The sequence below is a fragment of the Sceloporus undulatus genome, chromosome 3 (genome assembly GCF_019175285.1).
Source record: "Sceloporus undulatus isolate JIND9_A2432 ecotype Alabama chromosome 3, SceUnd_v1.1, whole genome shotgun sequence".
In the NCBI taxonomy this organism is placed as follows: domain Eukaryota; kingdom Metazoa; phylum Chordata; class Lepidosauria; order Squamata; family Phrynosomatidae; genus Sceloporus; species Sceloporus undulatus.
Genome location: NC_056524.1, coordinates 22,624,911 through 22,643,607, shown reverse-complemented (window position 1 = coordinate 22,643,607; position 18,697 = coordinate 22,624,911). Strand labels below are relative to the sequence as shown.

The window sequence follows — 18,697 nt, the reverse complement described above, 5'->3', positions numbered from 1 at the left end:
CCTGTTCCCACTGGTCCAATTGAATATTATAACCTATATATTTTGCCCACTTAACCTAGTATCCTTTACAATTTCATCTTCCACTTCCAATTCTAGTAATTTACTATCCAATTTCCCTATCATTTTTTCATTCTCATTGCACAGAGGTTTTTCTAAATCTGATTTACTTCTTTCGGCTCCAAATTCTTTTAGGTCTTCCATTGTTCTTTCACAAATCTGCCTATACGCAAACCACCCCAGGTCAAAACCTATTTTTTCCAGTCGACAATGTCATTGGAAAATGCTCGTATCTTATATTCAAATGGTTTAATCTTTACCCTTTTTATTAATTCACTATTTTGACCCTAATTATTAATAATTCCATTATTAGCAAGAAAAAAGCAAGGGGGACAGCGGGCAGCCTTGTTTTGTGCCTCTTTCAATAGGAATTGGTTTTGACAAATCTCTGTTAATATTAAATTTTTGCTGTTTGATTTTTATAAATTTGCGATATCCATCTTCTATCATTTGAATCTATGTTCATATTTTCCTTAATTTCCAATAAAGCTGCCCAATTAACCAAATCAAACACTTTCTCCATGAGTTTCTTGTACCATGAGTTATTAAAGCCAACTCCATTTACGAATTATGATCTTGGTAAAAAATGAAGACCAATAATTAAATTAAATATTTGTTTCTGATTTTTATAAGTATCATAAAATAGAAGTTCATTTGCATTTTAACCATCTGTCATTGTGGTGTAATGGCTTGCATGTTAGACTATTACTCTTGAGATCAGGGTTCTTATGGTGATTTCTACCAAGAAATAAAACAGTTTAGAATTTAATAATAATAAACCAGACCACATTTATTTATTGTCCACATGTTATTTAGGGTAGCTGTTTCTCCCACTAAGATTTTCAGCAGCTTATAATTCCTGTTTTGCTTGACTGCACAGAAGTTTTGTAATAAGTATATGTTAATCTTTCCACAGGGAAGAACTATTTAGTTGTTAAGCACTCAGAATGATACACTTAAAGTCCACTTGTCTCTCCATTTTTGATAGATTTTCTAATCTTGAAAAATGTGTGATGATGCAGTGTTTCATTTTCTTTGTTTGCTTGGTAAATTAATTGCTGTTGTTTGGTTCAGTGAAAGCAAATTAATATAATTTATCAGCATTGCTAGAACATGAAACCTCACTAGCTGGTAGTCGGTGGAAGTAGTATTTTAACTTTTATAACTGTAGCTATTGATTAATTTTCCAAACATTGTGGAAAATAAGAGATTTGAAAAGAACATTTTCCCTTTGAAAACAAAGTGGAGAAAAGAGCCTGAATGTTACTTTTATAACAGAATATAAAACATTTTGAATTTTAATCAAAATGTATCACTTTAATGTATATTGGAAATGTTTTGCTCACTCCCAAATTAAAAGGGAAAAAATCTAATTCTAATTGAGAGTACAGATGATGATAGGTAGCATGAACACCATAATTCTCTGTGTCTATTCAGATATATGTTCTACCTAATTCAATGGAACTTTTCCCCTAGTAAATGGGATTATGACTGGCAACTAAAACAAAATATCAGAGACAATTTTCCTTTATAGTTTTGTTTTCTAGCACAAACAAATTATAATAAATATAGCATCTTATATACAATATATTACAAGTATTTAAATGGCCATTACTAAACAGCCACCATTGCAACTACAAAGGACAAATTGATAGTCTGGCAAACACTGATGCTTCAGGTGTATTGGACACCATCTTGCCTTTTATAAAAAAATAAACAGTCTACTTCATATACATGCTGGTGATGTAACACTGATAATGCAATTTCTGGCATATAACAACTTCAAGAAGTTATTGATCAAGAGGGCTTTAAACTGAGATATGTGGGAGACAATGTTCTGGAGGGCAGAGTTCATCAAGGGCTGGAGACAATAGCCAAACTGTTACAGACAGAATAAGGCAAATAGTGCAAGGATCTAACAGTGGGAGGGGAAAAACTTCACATAAGCAGCCTTGATAATAGACAAGAACTCTAGGGCATTGATGTGCATCTCTGCTTCTGAAGGGGACCAGTGACTCTGGATGCAGAGACCTGCCTAATGGGCTCCCCAGCCCGTCATGGAAGCATCTGTGGTGACCATCCTGGAAGGTTCTGGAGGCTGAAATATTCCCTGAGGATATTTTGGCACTGTGAAATATTAGGAGAAGTAACTGTCCATCTTGCATCTGTCCTGAATGGCACCTTTGCTGAGAAGAAAGGAGATCTCTTAGAGAGGAGGGGATGGAGTACAGCAAAAAGCGCCAAGAGGTGGAGTACTTGGAAACTCTATGGTGTAATCCAGGTGTATGATGGTGAGTACCCAGATGTCTGTGGTGATCTGGTGCCAGTTGCTGTAAAAGCGACAAAATTTGGAAAATTGATGAGATGGCAGAGGAGAAGGGTTTGGAGAGATCGGATGGAACGATGCTGTCATCCACGTAGATCCGTCAAAGGTGGGACTTAGAAGATGAGGACTTTTCCGATGATTGTTGTTGTTGTCCCTGAGGTTAATGTTATCTGTAGGGCCTCTGAGAAGATTGTTGAGAAGAGCCCCTATATTGGGTAGAAGCTGTAGATTGAGATCTGGAAAAGTTATAAGGGGCAGAGTGGGGGGCATGACTATTATCTACAGTACTGTTGTTTTTGACCTATGACACCCAGCCTCTTGCCAATGAGCCATGCCTTAGCCAGTGTGTTGAGAGACTCGTTGATTTTGACTGTAGAAAGCCGTCACCCTCAAAGAGAAGGTCTTCAATGCACTTCTTCTGAGATCACTTTGACTGCACAGTCCACTGAGTGCCTAGCCTCCATATAGAAGTCAAGGGCAGCCGTCTTTTGTTCTCCCAGCAAGAAGAGGATGAAGGCAGCCATCTTATCCCACAAAAACGTTTGATAGGCACCCATGCAAGCCTGCACATTATCTACCTTGGCAGATAGGGCAACTGAAGAATAGAAACATCACCCAAAAACATCAAGGCATCTACCTTCTTTGTCAAGAGGAGCAGAATGTATTTTGCCAGAAGACTTAGAGATAGAACTTAGGAATCCCAGAAAGTTTTGATATGAGCACCAAAACCAAAGGATTAGCCTGAGAAGATGATTTCTCTGCAATAGAAACGGAGTGTTCCCAACAAAAAAGTTTCAAGCATTGGGCTCTACTGTGAAGAGTCACATTAGTGAAAGAGTGACAAATATTGCAACGGTTTGTAACATGGCTCTCCCCCAAACAAGCATTTAGAAAGTCCATCAGTGAGGAGCCCTTTCCTATTACAAGAAACGCAGAGCTTAAGTAAAGAATTGGAGGCAATAAGAGGCCTAGAAGCGAGGCACCCAGCTGAGCGAAAAACACACAAGGACAAAAACCCTAGCTTTAAGCTCTAAAGAGGGCAATGCACAGAACAAGAAGAGAAAATAAAAATTAAAATCAATTCTACTGTACACGAGTGGAGTCAGTTGAGGAACATTCTGAAAGGAGAGTTTCTCCTGCATCAGATGAAAAAGAACTGAAGGAGAAGCTAGATTGGCAGGATTAGGCATGCTTAGTATGTGAGAGTGGGCAGGGCTTCCTATCAATCTGCTCAGCTTTTCAGCTTCCGAAAGGACTTTCTGTGCAGGCGCAAACCCCTATTGTGTGAGGCACAGAGACCACGAAAAAGTAATGTAAGGAACTATGATTAGGCAGAAAAAATTAAATGCAGGCATAGGATGGGGGACACTTGGCTTGATAACAGTACATATGAAAGGGATCTAGGATTCCTATTAGGCCACAAGTTGAATATGAATCAACAGTACATAGAGCAGCGGTTCCCAACCTTTGTTGGGCCACACCCCCCTTGTGTCTGGAAGTCCCGCTCGGCAGCCCCCCTGATTGGTTGGGAGGCCAGGAAAGGGCAGGACTTCTGGTCACCTACAAGTTCCAGCGACCTTTGCGGTCGGAAGTCCTGCCCCTTCCCGGCCTCCTAACCAATTAGGGAGGCTGCCAGCAGGAAGAAGGAGTGGGACTTCTGGCCGCAAAGGTTGCTGGAAGCCCCTTCGCCTCCGGCTCCTCTTCCTCACCCATCCTCCTCCATGCTGGCCAGGCCCACTCTGGCCTGCCACGGCTGTCATCAGAGGAAGGCGGCGGCCCCGGCCCCGGGCGATCCTGGCGCTGGCAGCCATGGAGAAGAGGAGGAGGAGGGAGCCCCATGCCCATGCCCATGTCCATGCCTGCGCAGTCCTGGCGCCGGTGCCGGCACCCGTGGGGAAGAGGAGGAGGAGAGAGCCCCATCCCCATCACCGGCACCCACAGGAAAGAGGAGGAGCAGCATGACTTTCGTAGACTTCACTCTACTTTCTCAGATGCATTTGGTGAAGTGGAAGCCTGGTACAGACATATATATGCCATTGGTATGTGAGGATTTCAATACAAATTACAAATCTTTTGCGTATGGAAATGAAGTTGCAGGTCAAATTTTAACTATGGTTGTTAGTGCACAAAGACACAGGAAACTGGTCTTTGTGCATGGAGATGAACTGGCAGATCCAGTTTCGCAATGGGACTATCCTGTGGTGATAAGAATAGATGGATGTAGAGCACCCCCATGAGGATGGGGTCAGATAATGTTGAAGTTCATGTAGTGTGTCAGGAAACCATTGTCTTTGTTCGACCCACTGCTGAGGGACTGTAGCTTGTGGATGAATTCCAGTTCTGTTGTTTCTCTTTCAAATCTACCTTTTTAATTCTTTTGTTCAATGACCACTTTTCTGAGGTCTGAGATGGAATGCCCAGGGATACTGAAATGTTCTGACACTGGTTTTTGTGTATTCCCATTCCTAATATCTGATTTATGTCCATTTATCCTCTGGCACAGAGACCGACCTGTTTGCTAAATGTAGAGTGCTGAAGGGCATTGCTGACACAGTACACAGCATAGATCACATTGGAGGATGAATGTGAAGCCCCCCCTAATATTGTGGGTGATACCATTAGGTCTTGTGATGACATTTCCTGTGGGCAGAGTTGGCATCTTGGCTTGTGGCAAGGCTTAGTACTTGTGTTGCCATCTGTGGTGTGTGTCGTCCTGTAGGTGAGTACATGTTTGAGGCTTGGAGCCTGTCTGTAAGTGAGTAAAGGTCTGCCACCAAGGGTCCTTGAAAGAGTGGCATTATTGTCCAGAATAGGTTGTAGTTCATTGATGATGCGGCTGAGTGGTCTCAGTTGGGAGATGTATGTGACCGCTAGTGGGGTTCTGTCATTTTCCAAGGGAATCTCCTTCGTTGGAGGTTTTTAAGCAATAGCAAGTACGTTTCTATACCGCTTATCATTGCACTTAAGCACTCTCTAAGCAGTTTACAATGTGTAAGCTAACTGCCCCCCAAAAGATGGGTATTAATTTTAGCGACCTCAGAAGGATGCAAGCCTGAGTCAAGCTTGAGCCTTTGGCTGGTATTGAACTCACAACATTGCAGTTTGTGAGTGAGTGGCTGCAGTACAGGCATTTAACCACTATGCCACCAGGGCTCCTCTGTACAGACTGGATGGCCATCTGTTGGGAGTGCCTTGATTGTGTTTTCTTTTATGGCAGGGGGTTGGACTGGATGACTCTTGGGATCTGTTCCAATTCTATGATTCTATATTACTGGTCTGTTGGGGCTCTGTCTCCAAGGCAAATTTCACTTCAGCTGCCTCAAATCTCAGTTATATGCCCTGTGTTCCCTTTTAGCAGCGCTCTAAACTGTTTTTACAGTGTAACGAAGGAGGGAGATACTACACTTAATGGTAGGGCAACCTGTGATATAGTCTAGCCCCAACCCTGCCTGGGAATTGTGCAGAGTAGTTTCAAGAGACTGGAGATGTAAACAATGACTTCCTTCTGATCTTCTCCAAGGCTATAAATAGGGGGTTTGGTTTGAAGCCCTGGAGATCAGAACAAAACAATTTCTCCCATTCATTATAAACAACAACATATTTTTATAGAGGTAAATGGATATATTATAAATGGATATATTATAGTTGTAAAGAGAGATGAATATTCATCGGTTCTACTAAATGACTTTAAGATTTGCAAGAAAATAAATTCAGTATGTTCCTTAAAAGGAAAACAACAATCACAACTGTCAAACAAGACAACAAATCATTTTTAGACAGAACAAAATTGCATTTTATGATTGAAATTCATGAAAGCTAAAGAACAACCAAAAAAGCTTCAAGAGTGTTTTTATCAGAAAAATCCATATAAAATACTCAGAATATAACCCAATGAACCAAATCCTTTTTTGTAAAATAAATGTTCAGATTCAGATTCCTTTTCATATTGTATAGCATCAATGGGATTAACATGCACACTGATTTGCCATTCAGCAATTGGTTCAGTGGGTCTACTCTTTTGAGGACTAGCAATTGGATTTAAGCCTCAGTTAAATACAAGTTAATAATAATAATAATAATAATTATTATTATTATTATTATTATTTGTATACCACCCTCTGGCAAACCAATCCGGGCGGTTAACAACAGTAAAATATAAAATATGACAATTAAAAACACGTTATCCCTCCCCCCTTAAGACAGTTAACGCCTCAATCTCAGTTACCACCATGACAGTCAGTGTGGTGTAGTGATTTAAGTGCTTGAATCAGTGTTCTGTCATGGAAAACTACTTGGCAACCTTGGGCTAGTCATATCCTACCGGCCTAAGAAGAAGGCAATGATACAGCCCCTTTGGCCATGCCTTGCCATGAAAACTCAATGATATGTTCGGTTCACCTTAGGGTACTATAAATCTGAAATGGCTTAAAAGCATACAACAACAACAACAACAACAACAATCTGCATCTAAACTCTGTGGCTTAAATCAGCTGACCCTCATCTGACTGGCATGGCTTTAAATTAGAAATGCTGGTAAGAAATCAAATCTTAAGCTAACAGAAAATAACTTTTGCTTATTTGCACCCTTATATCAATGCACCTATGCAAATATGATGGGTGTTGTGCAGCTGTGTGCTATGAAAATAAAATAAATGTTACATGTGTAAATCTCATATTTATGCACTCACTGTTCTCTCTTGTGTGACAGCCACAATGTCAGAAGGACCTATTTACTTTTAAACTAACTGCAGTTTGTAATTTCATCTATGCCAAACAAACCATGGTTAAACTATAGTTTGTCCAAAGGTCAACATCAAATTGTGCTTTCTGGTCCTGGGGTTGAGTGGTTTAAAGTAATCATACTTCCATGTTTGGATGAAGCAACAAACAGTGGTTATTTTAAAACTGAAGTGGATGCTTGCAATCTCCAGGCAGTGATTCCAGAAAATGGAGGGAAACTGGAAGGAGGGATGACATGCTCTTGAACAGCAGTAACATTAGACACAAAGAATGATGAGAGAAGCTTTCTGCACCCACAAATCTTCCAATGGAAGTCAAAGTATTATATAAGAAATGTACTGCTGAGAAAATCTAAAAATCTTAAACTGAAATTATCAACTATACAGTATAAACTAATATAAATGAAAAGATGCTTCAATTTTTAAGACATATGCTTCCCTAACCAAATTACTTTTCAATAGTATCAAATTCATTCTATTCACTGAATTCAGTAACATACTTAACTTAGCCTATATTTAATACTAGTGAAATGCAAAGGAAAAAAACTCTCTCTTTAAACATGTCTACTGATAGTTTTCTATGGATATAGGCATTAAAAATTAATTATGAATGTAGCATTGTATCAAAGGATAAATAAAGCTGAGTCTTCTACACCTTCTGCTGGTTGATCTGTTTAAAATTCTTTTGCAGACATTTAAAAGTATAAAGCCTTTAGTAGATCTGTGTTTGTTTTTCCCTACTAAATTAACCAATAAACTTTTCCCCCTATCTTTTTACCTATCATCATTAGGAAGATAACAACACAAGTACTCTACTGCCATCTATCAGATGTAGTTAGGGTATAAAATATATCACAGAAATGCTATTTCTTCTGTTCATATTATTCTGCTTGAAATGACACTATTTTATCAATTTTTTTCAATAAGTAGTTTGCATATAGGAACAGCTAGTAATACCTAGAGAAGGAGATTTTCAAGAAGTTTCAAAGTTATTGGGGGGTGGGGTGAGAACAGCTCCCCAGTCCCCCCCCCCGGAAAAGTATCTCGAAATTTTGAGAAAGATTGAATGATATATAAGCTTCTTTACAAATCAATCCCAACACAGAATGCTTTATTGATAGCTTAGTTAGCATATGAAATTGTAGCACCTCTTATATTTATGGAATTTAACAAATATAAAAGCTTTAATTTTATATAAAAATTATATTTTTATATAAGCTAAATTTTTAATATATACAGGAAAAAAGCTACAAACTGCTGGACCCTATGCTATCTAAGCAAGTGTATCTTAGTTTTTTTAATCATCTGAGACCTAGGAAGCAAAATAAAATCAGAAAACTACAGATTTTATCATAAACAACACCATATATACTATTTGAGTAGAGAGAGCAACAATCGTAAGGAATAAGATAACAACCTAGTATCTGAATGTACAGTTTAGCACAGTGTTGAAATTACTGAACTCTTTAACAGTGTATAATTGCCACAAGTAATGACCTGTATGACTATGCGATTGCCCACGTGGGCCAAATGGTCCAGGTCCTCCCTGGCCTTGTGTCATCTTGTGTGATGATGCAAGCCAAAACCCCTGGCTCAGGATCAGGTCTGATCCTCCCTGTTCATATGCATATCCAGAGGATCTGGCCTGACCCCAGGTAATGAGCCTTTACTTTGGGATAATTTAGCCCTAGTTTTTAGCAGAGTTTCTGCACCAAAACTGGGCTGTGCACACACTCCAACACCATCTTCCTTCCCTTTTCGGCAGTCAATCCAATCGAGAAGGCCCCAGTTGATGCATCTGACAGGATGCCTGGCCATGTGGGTGCAGCCAGGTGCCCTGTTTCTGCACCAAAAAGGGTGACTGGGGACTTCTTAGTTGGATAGACTGCTGGAAAGATTAGGAGCTGCATGCTGGTCCCAGGTTGGTGCGGGGATGGGTGTGTGAACACCTGCCTGTCCCCATGCTAAGCCAGGGATTAACCTGGGTGAGCATTGGGCCCAGGATAGTAGGGGCTCAGTCCATGCTATCCTGGCCCCTCTGCTCAGACCCTGCCTCATGAAGATTGGGAACTCAACCAGGTACAGAAATAACATCTTGGTTTGGAATACTGTATATTTCTAAAGCAGGGGTAAGCAACTGTGAAGGAAGCAGGGACCTTTTTCCATTCTGTGTCTGCCTGGTGGGCTGTACCAGTGCATTTTGGTGTGCCCAAAGGTATACAATGTCACTTTTGAATGTCATTTAATCTAGTTTTTTGGAGAGTCAGGAGAAGCAAATCCACTGTGGTTTGGGCAAATTTTTCATGGGCCTGAAACACATGGTCCAAAAGAAGCTGCTTCCAGCTGCTTTGGGGGGGAGTGGCATTTACATGTTGCATACTACAAAAGCAGCTGGAAGTTGCTCTGAGACCACCAAAGGTAGCCCGAAGCCACTGCAAAAAGGAGCTGTTTAAATCTGGCTCCTAGGCAGTGCTGCTTGGGACCGCAGCAGCAGCTCACATTGGGAGTGGGTGGTGCAGTTGGCACTGTCACAGCCTGACTGCAACCAGAGGTTGCTCCTTCCCAGCCATCTGCTTTGCCCCATGGTCTGTTCGGGGGGGGGGGGAATCAGCCCACATTTTTTAAAAACAAATTAGTCTGGAGGTTCTGGGGGGCTTGAAGGGCTGTACTTGAAGGTGGCAAGGGCTGCATGTGGACTGTGGGCCATACTTTGCCCATCCCTAATCATCAGAATGCATAGGAATTATAATCTCAAAATTTTGCTGTTCATGACATTTTGAGTAGATAAAGCTGTGTCTTAAAAATTATTTGCTCCTTACATCTATTGTAGCTCTGAATTCATAAATTATGTGTCCCAAATAAATACTAACAAACCAAATTGGGAAGGACGGCCCCAACTGATTCCATATGGTAGGAAAATTCTCTGCAATTAGATGATGAAGAAGATGCATATAAGGATTTTTTGTTGTCGTTGCTGTTGTTGTGTGCCTTCAAGTCATTTCTGACTTATGGCGACCCTAAGGTGGCCATAGCATAGGGTTTTCTTAGCATGTTCCTTCAGAGGGGTCTGCCCTTGCCTTCCTCTGAGGCCAAGAGTGTGTGACTTGCCCAAGGTCACCCACTGAGTTTCCATGGCTGAAACAGGATTTGAGCCCTGGTCTCCCAGTGTCCAGTGCTCAAACCACTACACCATGCTGGCATATATAAACAGAATAAATATATAAATAATTAATTTAAAAGAGAGGTAGAGGCTATAGAGACGAGAAGCCATACAGAAGACATGAAGGGAGAATTGAAGCATTGGGGGAAAGGGAGGGGAAGTATTCCATTTTTAAAAAACACTGAACAGTGAAAGAGAGAAAGAAGGAAGGTTAGTCAACAAAAAAAAGAGGCAACAAGAGGGAGACTACTCAGCACAGAATGATTGTAGGAACTGCTCTAATAGTGGGAAAAAAGAAACTGAGAAGATAGGTTGGCAGGCTTGGGCATGCGCGATAGACAGGAGGGGGGAAGTGTTCCTGCCAAGCTACTCAACTCTAGAACTTTCTGTTTGAAGTCTCTGTACAGGCACAAAACCTTAATATGCGAGGCGCAGAGACCACAAAGAAGAATCAATTTAATTGAAGCATGTAAACTGTAAAATGTATTATATGTAAAATGCATGTAAGATGAAGGTATCTATCTTGCCTGACAACTAGGTTGAGGTTTGACTTAAGGCAACTATCCAAATCTCCCCCTGGGGTGGAGGACCTATTAGGATGGTCCACCCTCAAAGGCTGATAGAACCCAAAAGGTTCCAAGAAGTCTTAGAGGGGTTTATGGTTGGATCTGACGGCGATTCTGTTGATGCCCTGACTAACATCTGGGATAATGATCTCTCCAGGGCTATACACAGTATCGCTCCTAAGCGTCCTTTCCGGCCCGCTTCTAATAAGAAACTCTGGTATACGGAAGATCTCCAGGAAATGAAGCGGGCCGTGCAACGACTAGAGCGCAGCTGGTGGAGACACCAGTGCTTATCTGACAAGATACCCCATGAGGCTCTTTTGAAGTCTTATGGAGTGGCAATAGGTGCAGCAAAGAACTCCTTCAATGCTGCACGTATTGCGTCTGCAGAGTCATGTCCAGCAGAGCTGTTCAGGGTGGTTAGGGAGATGACTCAGCTTCCTCCCGCTCTGAATCCTATTTTAGAACCAACTAAGGCCTGCTGTGACGATTTTAACAACTTCTTTGCAGATAAAATCTCTCAGATAAGGGCTGATCTCGACGCTGGCATTTCAACAGAGACAATAGGTGTCCAGAGCTTCTGTGGACTCCATTAAACTGGATCACTTTGAGTTTGTTGATACTGATGAAGTGGACAAGCTTCTTGGAAGCGTTGGGAGGACGACGTGCTCTCTCAATCCCTGTCCCTCCTGGCTGACTGCCCAGGGTGGTGATGCGGTAACATCATTATTGCAATGCATAATCAATGCATCATTCAGGGAGGGTAAATTTCCATCTAGTTTAAAATTAGCAACAGTCAAACTGTTGCTAAAAAAACCCTCCCTGGACTAAACAACTATAGGCTGGTTTCACTATTGTCATTTTTAGGTAAGGTGATCGAGAGAGTGGTTGCCTTCCAACTCCAAGCTGTCTTGGATGAAACCGATTATCTGGACCCATTTCAAACTTGCTTCAGAGCAGGTTATGGAGTTGAGGCTGCCATGGTTGCTTTAGTTGATGATCTCTGTCTGGGTATCGACAGGGGAAGTGTGACCTTGTTGGTGCTCTTGGACATCTCAGCGGCTTTTGATACCATTGACCATGGTATCCTTCTGGAACGCCTGAGGGAGTTAGGTATCGGGGACACTGCGCTCCAGTGGTTCCGTTCCTACCTCTTGGGTAGATTCCAGATGGTGCAGTTGGGGGACACTTGCTCCTCTAAGAGGGAACTCACTTCTGGTGTCCCTCAGGGAGCTATTTTGTCCCCCACTTTGTTTAACATTTACATAAAACCGCTGGGAGAGATCATCCGGAGACACGGGGCGTGGTGTTATCAGTACGCTGATGACACCCAAATATGCTTCTCTGTGTCTCCGACTGATTCAGTGACTAAGAATGGGGTCTCTCCTCTGAACGCCTGTCTGGAGTCGGTAATGGGCTGGATGAGGGAAAACAAACTCAGTTTGAATCCAGAGAAAACGGAAGTACTGGTGATAGGTTCCCCAGGCCCGGGGAAGGAAGTTTATCCACCTATCCTGAATGGGGTCACACTTCCCCTGAAGGACGAAGCTCGCAGTTTAGGAGTACTTCTGGACTCATCCCTGCCATTGACATTTCAAGTAGATGTGACGGTCAGAAGTGCTTGCTATCAACTTCGGTTGATACGCCAGCTTAGACCCTACCTGGACCAAAGGGACCTTGAAACTGTGGTACATGCTCTGGTAACCTCTCGCTTAGATTTCTGTAATGCGCTCTACATGGGGCAACCCTTGTACCAAGCCCGGAAGCTTCAGCTAGTACAAAACATGGCAGCCAGATTGGTCACTGGTGTTTCCAGGTTTGACCATATAACACCTATTCTGAAAGATCTGCACTGGCTGCCTATTCGCTTCCGAGCGCAGTACAAGGTGTTGGTTATTACCTATAAAGCCCTACATGGCTTGGGCCCGAGTTACATGAGGGGCCGCATCTCCCCATATAATCCGCCCCGCACACTCAGAACAACTGGGAAGAACTTGCTAGAAATTCCATCATCTAAATATGCTACTACATCCCAGAGAGCCTTTTCAGTAGCGGCCCCGCAAATCTGGAACAATCTTCATGAGGAACTCCGCCTGATCACCCCCCTAGAAACATTCAAAAAGAGGCTAAAAACTTTCCTCTTCTGTCAAGCCTTCCCCTCTGGAAAATGAAGTTGTGTATTTTGATTCCATCAACCTTCTGCCTCATCCTTTGTATATTGTATATTGTGTTATTGGTTTTATCTATTTTATGATGTGTTTGTAACTGGTTTTAAATTTTGTGTACACAGCTTTGATCTTCTGGAAAAGCGGTATAAAAATAACATTTATTATTATTATTATTATTATTATTATTATTATTATTATTATGTTAATAGGTGATGGTAATAAAGATGTATAACTAAAATATTTTCTGACTGTGGGAGAATTGTGAGGCTCTCTAGATACTGTTGGACTACATTCCTCGCCATTGACTACAACTGGATGGAATGCTGGCTGTTGCAGTCCAACAACATCTGGAAGAATGTATGATATCCACCCCTGTTATAAGTACAGCGAACATAATGAAAAAATAGATAGTTTCAGTACCCTTCTAAAAATATTCATTCTAGTCTTGTACATGTCCAAACTATAATTTATGGCAGTGATTTGCAAGATGAGGTTTTTACTAAGTATCAAAAGTAAAATGTGCAGGCTTTATACTATGTCAAGGAACTGCATCAGCATATTTTTCAAGGGAATTAGGTCTTAAAAGCTTGAATACAAATCACAGGAGACATGCTAGCTTATGCAATTTTAACTTAAGCAAACTAAGAGCAAACCCCTCTGTCACAGTAAAAAAAAAAAAAAAACATTCATTCTTCCAGCTGTGAATATGAATATAATCAACTTTCAAAGTTATGTGCCACTTGTTCCTTTGAAGAGGACATGTACAATATTTTATTACTAATACAATCAGTCAGTTTTTATTTGTATGTAACAATAAGTCATTGGAAAGAATCACTCTCACCCACCACAACTCAAAAAGATGGTAGCAGCACAGAGAGAGGCTGTATACAAACAGCCCAAAATAACACATTTGTACTTTTATTAATTGCAAAAGAGAGAAAGAACCAGCGTGCATCCTACCTCACTACCACCCAACATAAATGGTTTAGGCAACAAGTATTCCATCTATAAGTATATATTCATAAAATCCAAAACATCACAATCAAAACCCTAAAAAAAATCTATGCATTTGCCATGCAATTTAAAAAAAACATTTTTATCCTTAAAAAGAAGCATAGGAATAGGAAAAGGAATAGGCGTAGAAAAGAAGCAATTGACTGTACAGTGGGCCCTTAGTATCTGCTGAGGTTTGGTTCAACGGCCCTAAGTGGATACCAAAATCTGTGGATGCGCAAGTCCCATTAAATACAGTGCCATAGTAAAATGGTGTCCCTTAAACAAAATGGCAAAATCAAGATTTGCTTTTTGGAATTGGTATTTTTTTAAAATACTTTCATGCTGTGGATGGTTGAATTTATGGATAAAAAACTGTGGATATGGACGGATGACTATAATAATCTAGACAAAAGCAAATAACAATCCTTTGAGCATCTTTATAATTGGTAGGGAAGGGACCTTTTCTTCTGTCATTGCTTTGCCAGAAGCATCACTAAGAGGGTGTGGGGACCACACCACGTGACATCCTTAGAGGAGATTACACCACTGCTCCCCAAACATCTGCCTTTTGGCAGGAACACACTGTGGTGTTCACCTGCATCCCATTAAAATGCTGAAGAGATGGGGTGAGTCTTAGTGGGAGGAGAAGGAAGAGGCCCTAGGTTTTTAAAAACATAGTTTTTTTTTTAAAAAAAAAATCACATCTTATCAAATGTTCATTTTAACCACATGAAACTATGTACATGTAAATACATTTAGGCTGTGCATATGATATTGTAATTTAAAGGTATAATTTAATTTTTTCTGTATATGTCACAACTATTACCATTACATTCAATGACATATGGGAATTATGATTTATAAGTAACATTAGTTAAAAAAAACTTTATCAAGGATTCTGGCACTGGGAGATGATAACCCTAGTTATTGTGCTGTGTCCTGCATTCCACTATTTTTTTCTACTTTGGAATCTGAGAATATACAATTTACTGCACATCAAGTTCCTTCATTTCATTGACATATTTAATTCCCACATATATAAGAAAAGCATAGGCTTTCTTTTGTAAGAATACTGCAAATCTACAGCGCTATATAAATAATAATAATAATAATAATAATAATAATACTGAGGCGGGTTACACACTGCCAAAAAGTACGTGCTTGGCACGTACTAGGGTTAGGAAGGGGCGTCCTTTCTGGATGCTCCTAACCCTAGTACGTGCCGAGCATGTACAAAATGGCAGCACCCATTCTACATGGGCGCCGCCATTTTGACGTAGCAGATGCTTAGCGTCCACATGTCACGGCGCCGAAATGACGTTGCAAGTGCGCCACTGGTACCTTGCAGCATCATAACCGCACTGCAAAAAGAACCCGCTTTTTGCGGGTTCTTTCTGCTGTGCCGGGGAACCACGCGGTTTGTCCACTGCAGTTCCCTGGTGCAGCCAACATGGGCACTGGCTGAGCGCCGAAGAAAGAGCAATCTTGACGTTTTTGTATATGTTGAAAAGTAAAAAATGTGCCTTCAAGTTGCCTGTCAAATCATGATGAGCTTCATGAATTACATAGGGTTTTCTTAGGTAAAGTGGTTTAGAGATTATTAATTTGACAGTTCCTTTCCCTCAGGTTTACAATGTAAACAAAATGTGACTCACAAGGAAAAGGAAGAATGGGATTAAGTCCAGTGGACATCCTCATCTGTAAGGCCAGGGCTGTGGCATTTGGGATGGATGGGGGTCTTTCATCTGCTTCTGGGCCTAAGCATGATGGAGCTGTCTCTGCTTCTTCTTCTGACCCCCTGAGGCCAGGGTGTGTATATGTCACTTTATCAATATTTATTTATTTATGCCTATGTTCTACTAATGAACACATATAATCCTGAATACAGTAAAACACAGTAAGCGACACACAGAAAAAAATCTTGATACAATATTACGTTGCAACAATTTGAATTGTCCCAGTTCTTTCTCAATGCTCAGATATGCAAGTCTGCATGTACAGTCATTTCTCCATATCGACAGATTCTTTATCTATAGGTTCAAACATCCACAGCTGGAAATTTAAAAAAAAAATCCAAAAAGCAAACCTTGATTTTATAAAAGGGGCACCATTTTACTATGCCACTGTACATAGTGGGACATGAGAACCTATGTATTTTGGTATCCACAAGGGGGTCCTGAAACCAAACCCCATCAGATACCAAAGGGCCACATGGATCCAGAAAAACAGAATGCAATCAGGGCCTAGGCATGATGGAGCTGGACTGCTTATTCTTCTCTCCCTGTGAGGCCAGGGCAGTTGGAATAGAAGGAGGGCCTTTCATCTTCTCCTCCTAGGCTTGATGGAGCTATGTCTTCTGATTCTTATCCTCCTCCTCCTCCTCTCCATGCAAGGCCAGGGCAGTAGCAGTTGTGACGTAAATATATATTTTGTGATATCAATGTGACTTCCTAATTGATATTTTAAAATTAGAAACAGAAGAAGAGACACAAATGGAAAACTACGCTGATCTGTACAGAATTCAAAAATAAAAAATAGGGCATGCCTCACTGCAGAAATAATCCAGGTTAAATCCACTTTAACTGCAATGGCTCAGTGCCATGGAATTCTGGGAACTATGATATAATAGGCATCACTGAAAACTGGTGGGATGAGTCTCATGATTGGAATGTAGTAATAGAGGGGTATAACCTTTTCAAGAGAAATAGGCCAAGCAGGAAAGGAGGAGGAATAGCATTATATCTCAGGGATATTTACACCAGTGAAGAGATCCAGGACATCAATCCTGGAAGCCAGGTGGAGAGAATCTGGATAAAAATTAAAGGAGAGGGGAACAACAAGGATGTTATTGTGGGAGTCTACTACAGATCTCCAAGTCAGGAATTGAATGATGCCTTTCTAGAACAGATGATCACATATCTGGAACTGAGAGATGTTGTAGTGATGGGTGACTTCAACTATCTTGATATTTGCTGGAATCCAAACTCAGCAAAATCCTCTAGTAAATTCCTCACTTGCCTCGAAGACGATTTCATTGTCCAAAAGGTGGAAGAGGCCACAATGTGGATCAGCTATTTTAGATCTTATCCTAACCAACAGGATAACTTGGTTTAATGGGGTGCAAGTGGTGGATCATTAGGTGGAAGTGATCATGTTCTCCTAAAGTTTGTTGGAAAGGAGAAGCCAGGCATAGTCAGACACACATTTCTGATTTTATAATATTGGAGCCACTGGCAATAATCTTTGAGAACTCCTGGAGAACAGGAAACTCCCAGCAGACTGGAGGAGGGCAAACATTGTCCCCATCTTCAAAAAGGGAAAAACAGAGGATCCCAACCTTATCGTCCAGTTAGTCTGACATCACATCCAGGAAAGATTCTGTGAGTAGATCATTAAATAGAGAGTCTGTGAACATCTAGAAGGTAATTCCATAATCACAAAAAGTCAACATGGTTCAGAGAAACAAGTCTGCCAGACAAATCTAATCTCTTTCTTGATAAAATTACCAGCTTGGTAGATGAAGGGAATGCTGTGGATGTAGTATATCTTGATTTCAGTAAGGCCTTTGACAAGGTTCCCCATGACAGTCTTCCAAACAAGCTTGTAAAATGTGGGCAAGACAAGGCAACTGTTACATGGATTTGTAATTGGTTGACTGGCCGAACCCAAAGGTGCTAACAATAGCTCCTTTTTCATCCTGGAGAGAAGTGACCAGTGGGGTCCCACAGGGCTCTGTCGGGCCCAGTGCTATTCAACATCTTTATCAATGACTTAGATGACAGAATTGGGGGCATAATTATCAAATTTGCAGATGACATCAAATTAGGAGGAGTAGTTAATACCCCAGAGGACAGGATTAAAATTCAAAATGACCTGAATAGACTAGAAAGCTGGGCCAAAGCTAACAAAATGAATTTCAACATAGAGAGTGGTGGAGTCTCCCTCCTTTGAGGTCTTCAAGCAGAGGCTGGATGGCCTTCTGTCGGATATGCTGTACAGTGGTACCTCGGGATACGAAATACCCAGGTTACGAAATTTTCGGGATACGAAAAAATCCCATTGGAAAACATTGTTCCGGGTTACGAATGTTTTTTCGGGTTACGAAAAAACTTTTGGTGCTTTTCGGCGCTATTTTACACGGAATCGCGGCTTTTCCCCATTAGCGCCTATGGCATTTCGGCTTACGAAGGCTTTTCGGGTTACGAAAGCGGCCGCGGAACGAATTACTTTCGTAACCCGAGGCACCACTGTAATTGAGATTTCTGTTGGGTATGTTGTAATTGGAGACCATTGTTCAAATCCCTGCTCAGCCACGGAAAACCACTGGGTGACCTTGGGCAAGTTACACTCTCTAAGCCTCCAAGGAAGGAAAAGGCAAACCCCTTCTTGAAGAAATCTTGCAAAGAAATACTCATGACCGATTTGCCATTGAGTCACCGTACGTCGAAAACGACTTGAAGGTACACAACAACAAGAAAGAGACAAGCAACACCTTTCTCAAATTAATGGGATCAGTACGGTCACCACAACACAGGCTCAAATAACTTTTTAACAATTTTGACTAAAAAGGAATTAACTGGAAACATTCAGTCTACAGTTCTCACATGTACAATGAATCCTGGAATACTGTTTCAAGTAATAAAATGACTATTAATAAGATTTTGTCTGTCTATCAAATGGCATTT

The 18,697-nt window shown here is 41.0% G+C and overlaps 1 protein-coding gene across 4 annotated transcripts in view; it reads right to left on the bottom strand.

Annotated features, from left to right (window-relative positions):
* Positions 1-18,697, bottom strand: part of DYNC2H1 (dynein cytoplasmic 2 heavy chain 1) — a 248,851-nt gene that overhangs the window by 46,789 nt on the left and 183,365 nt on the right. The gene's annotated exons all lie outside the window — the stretch shown is intronic.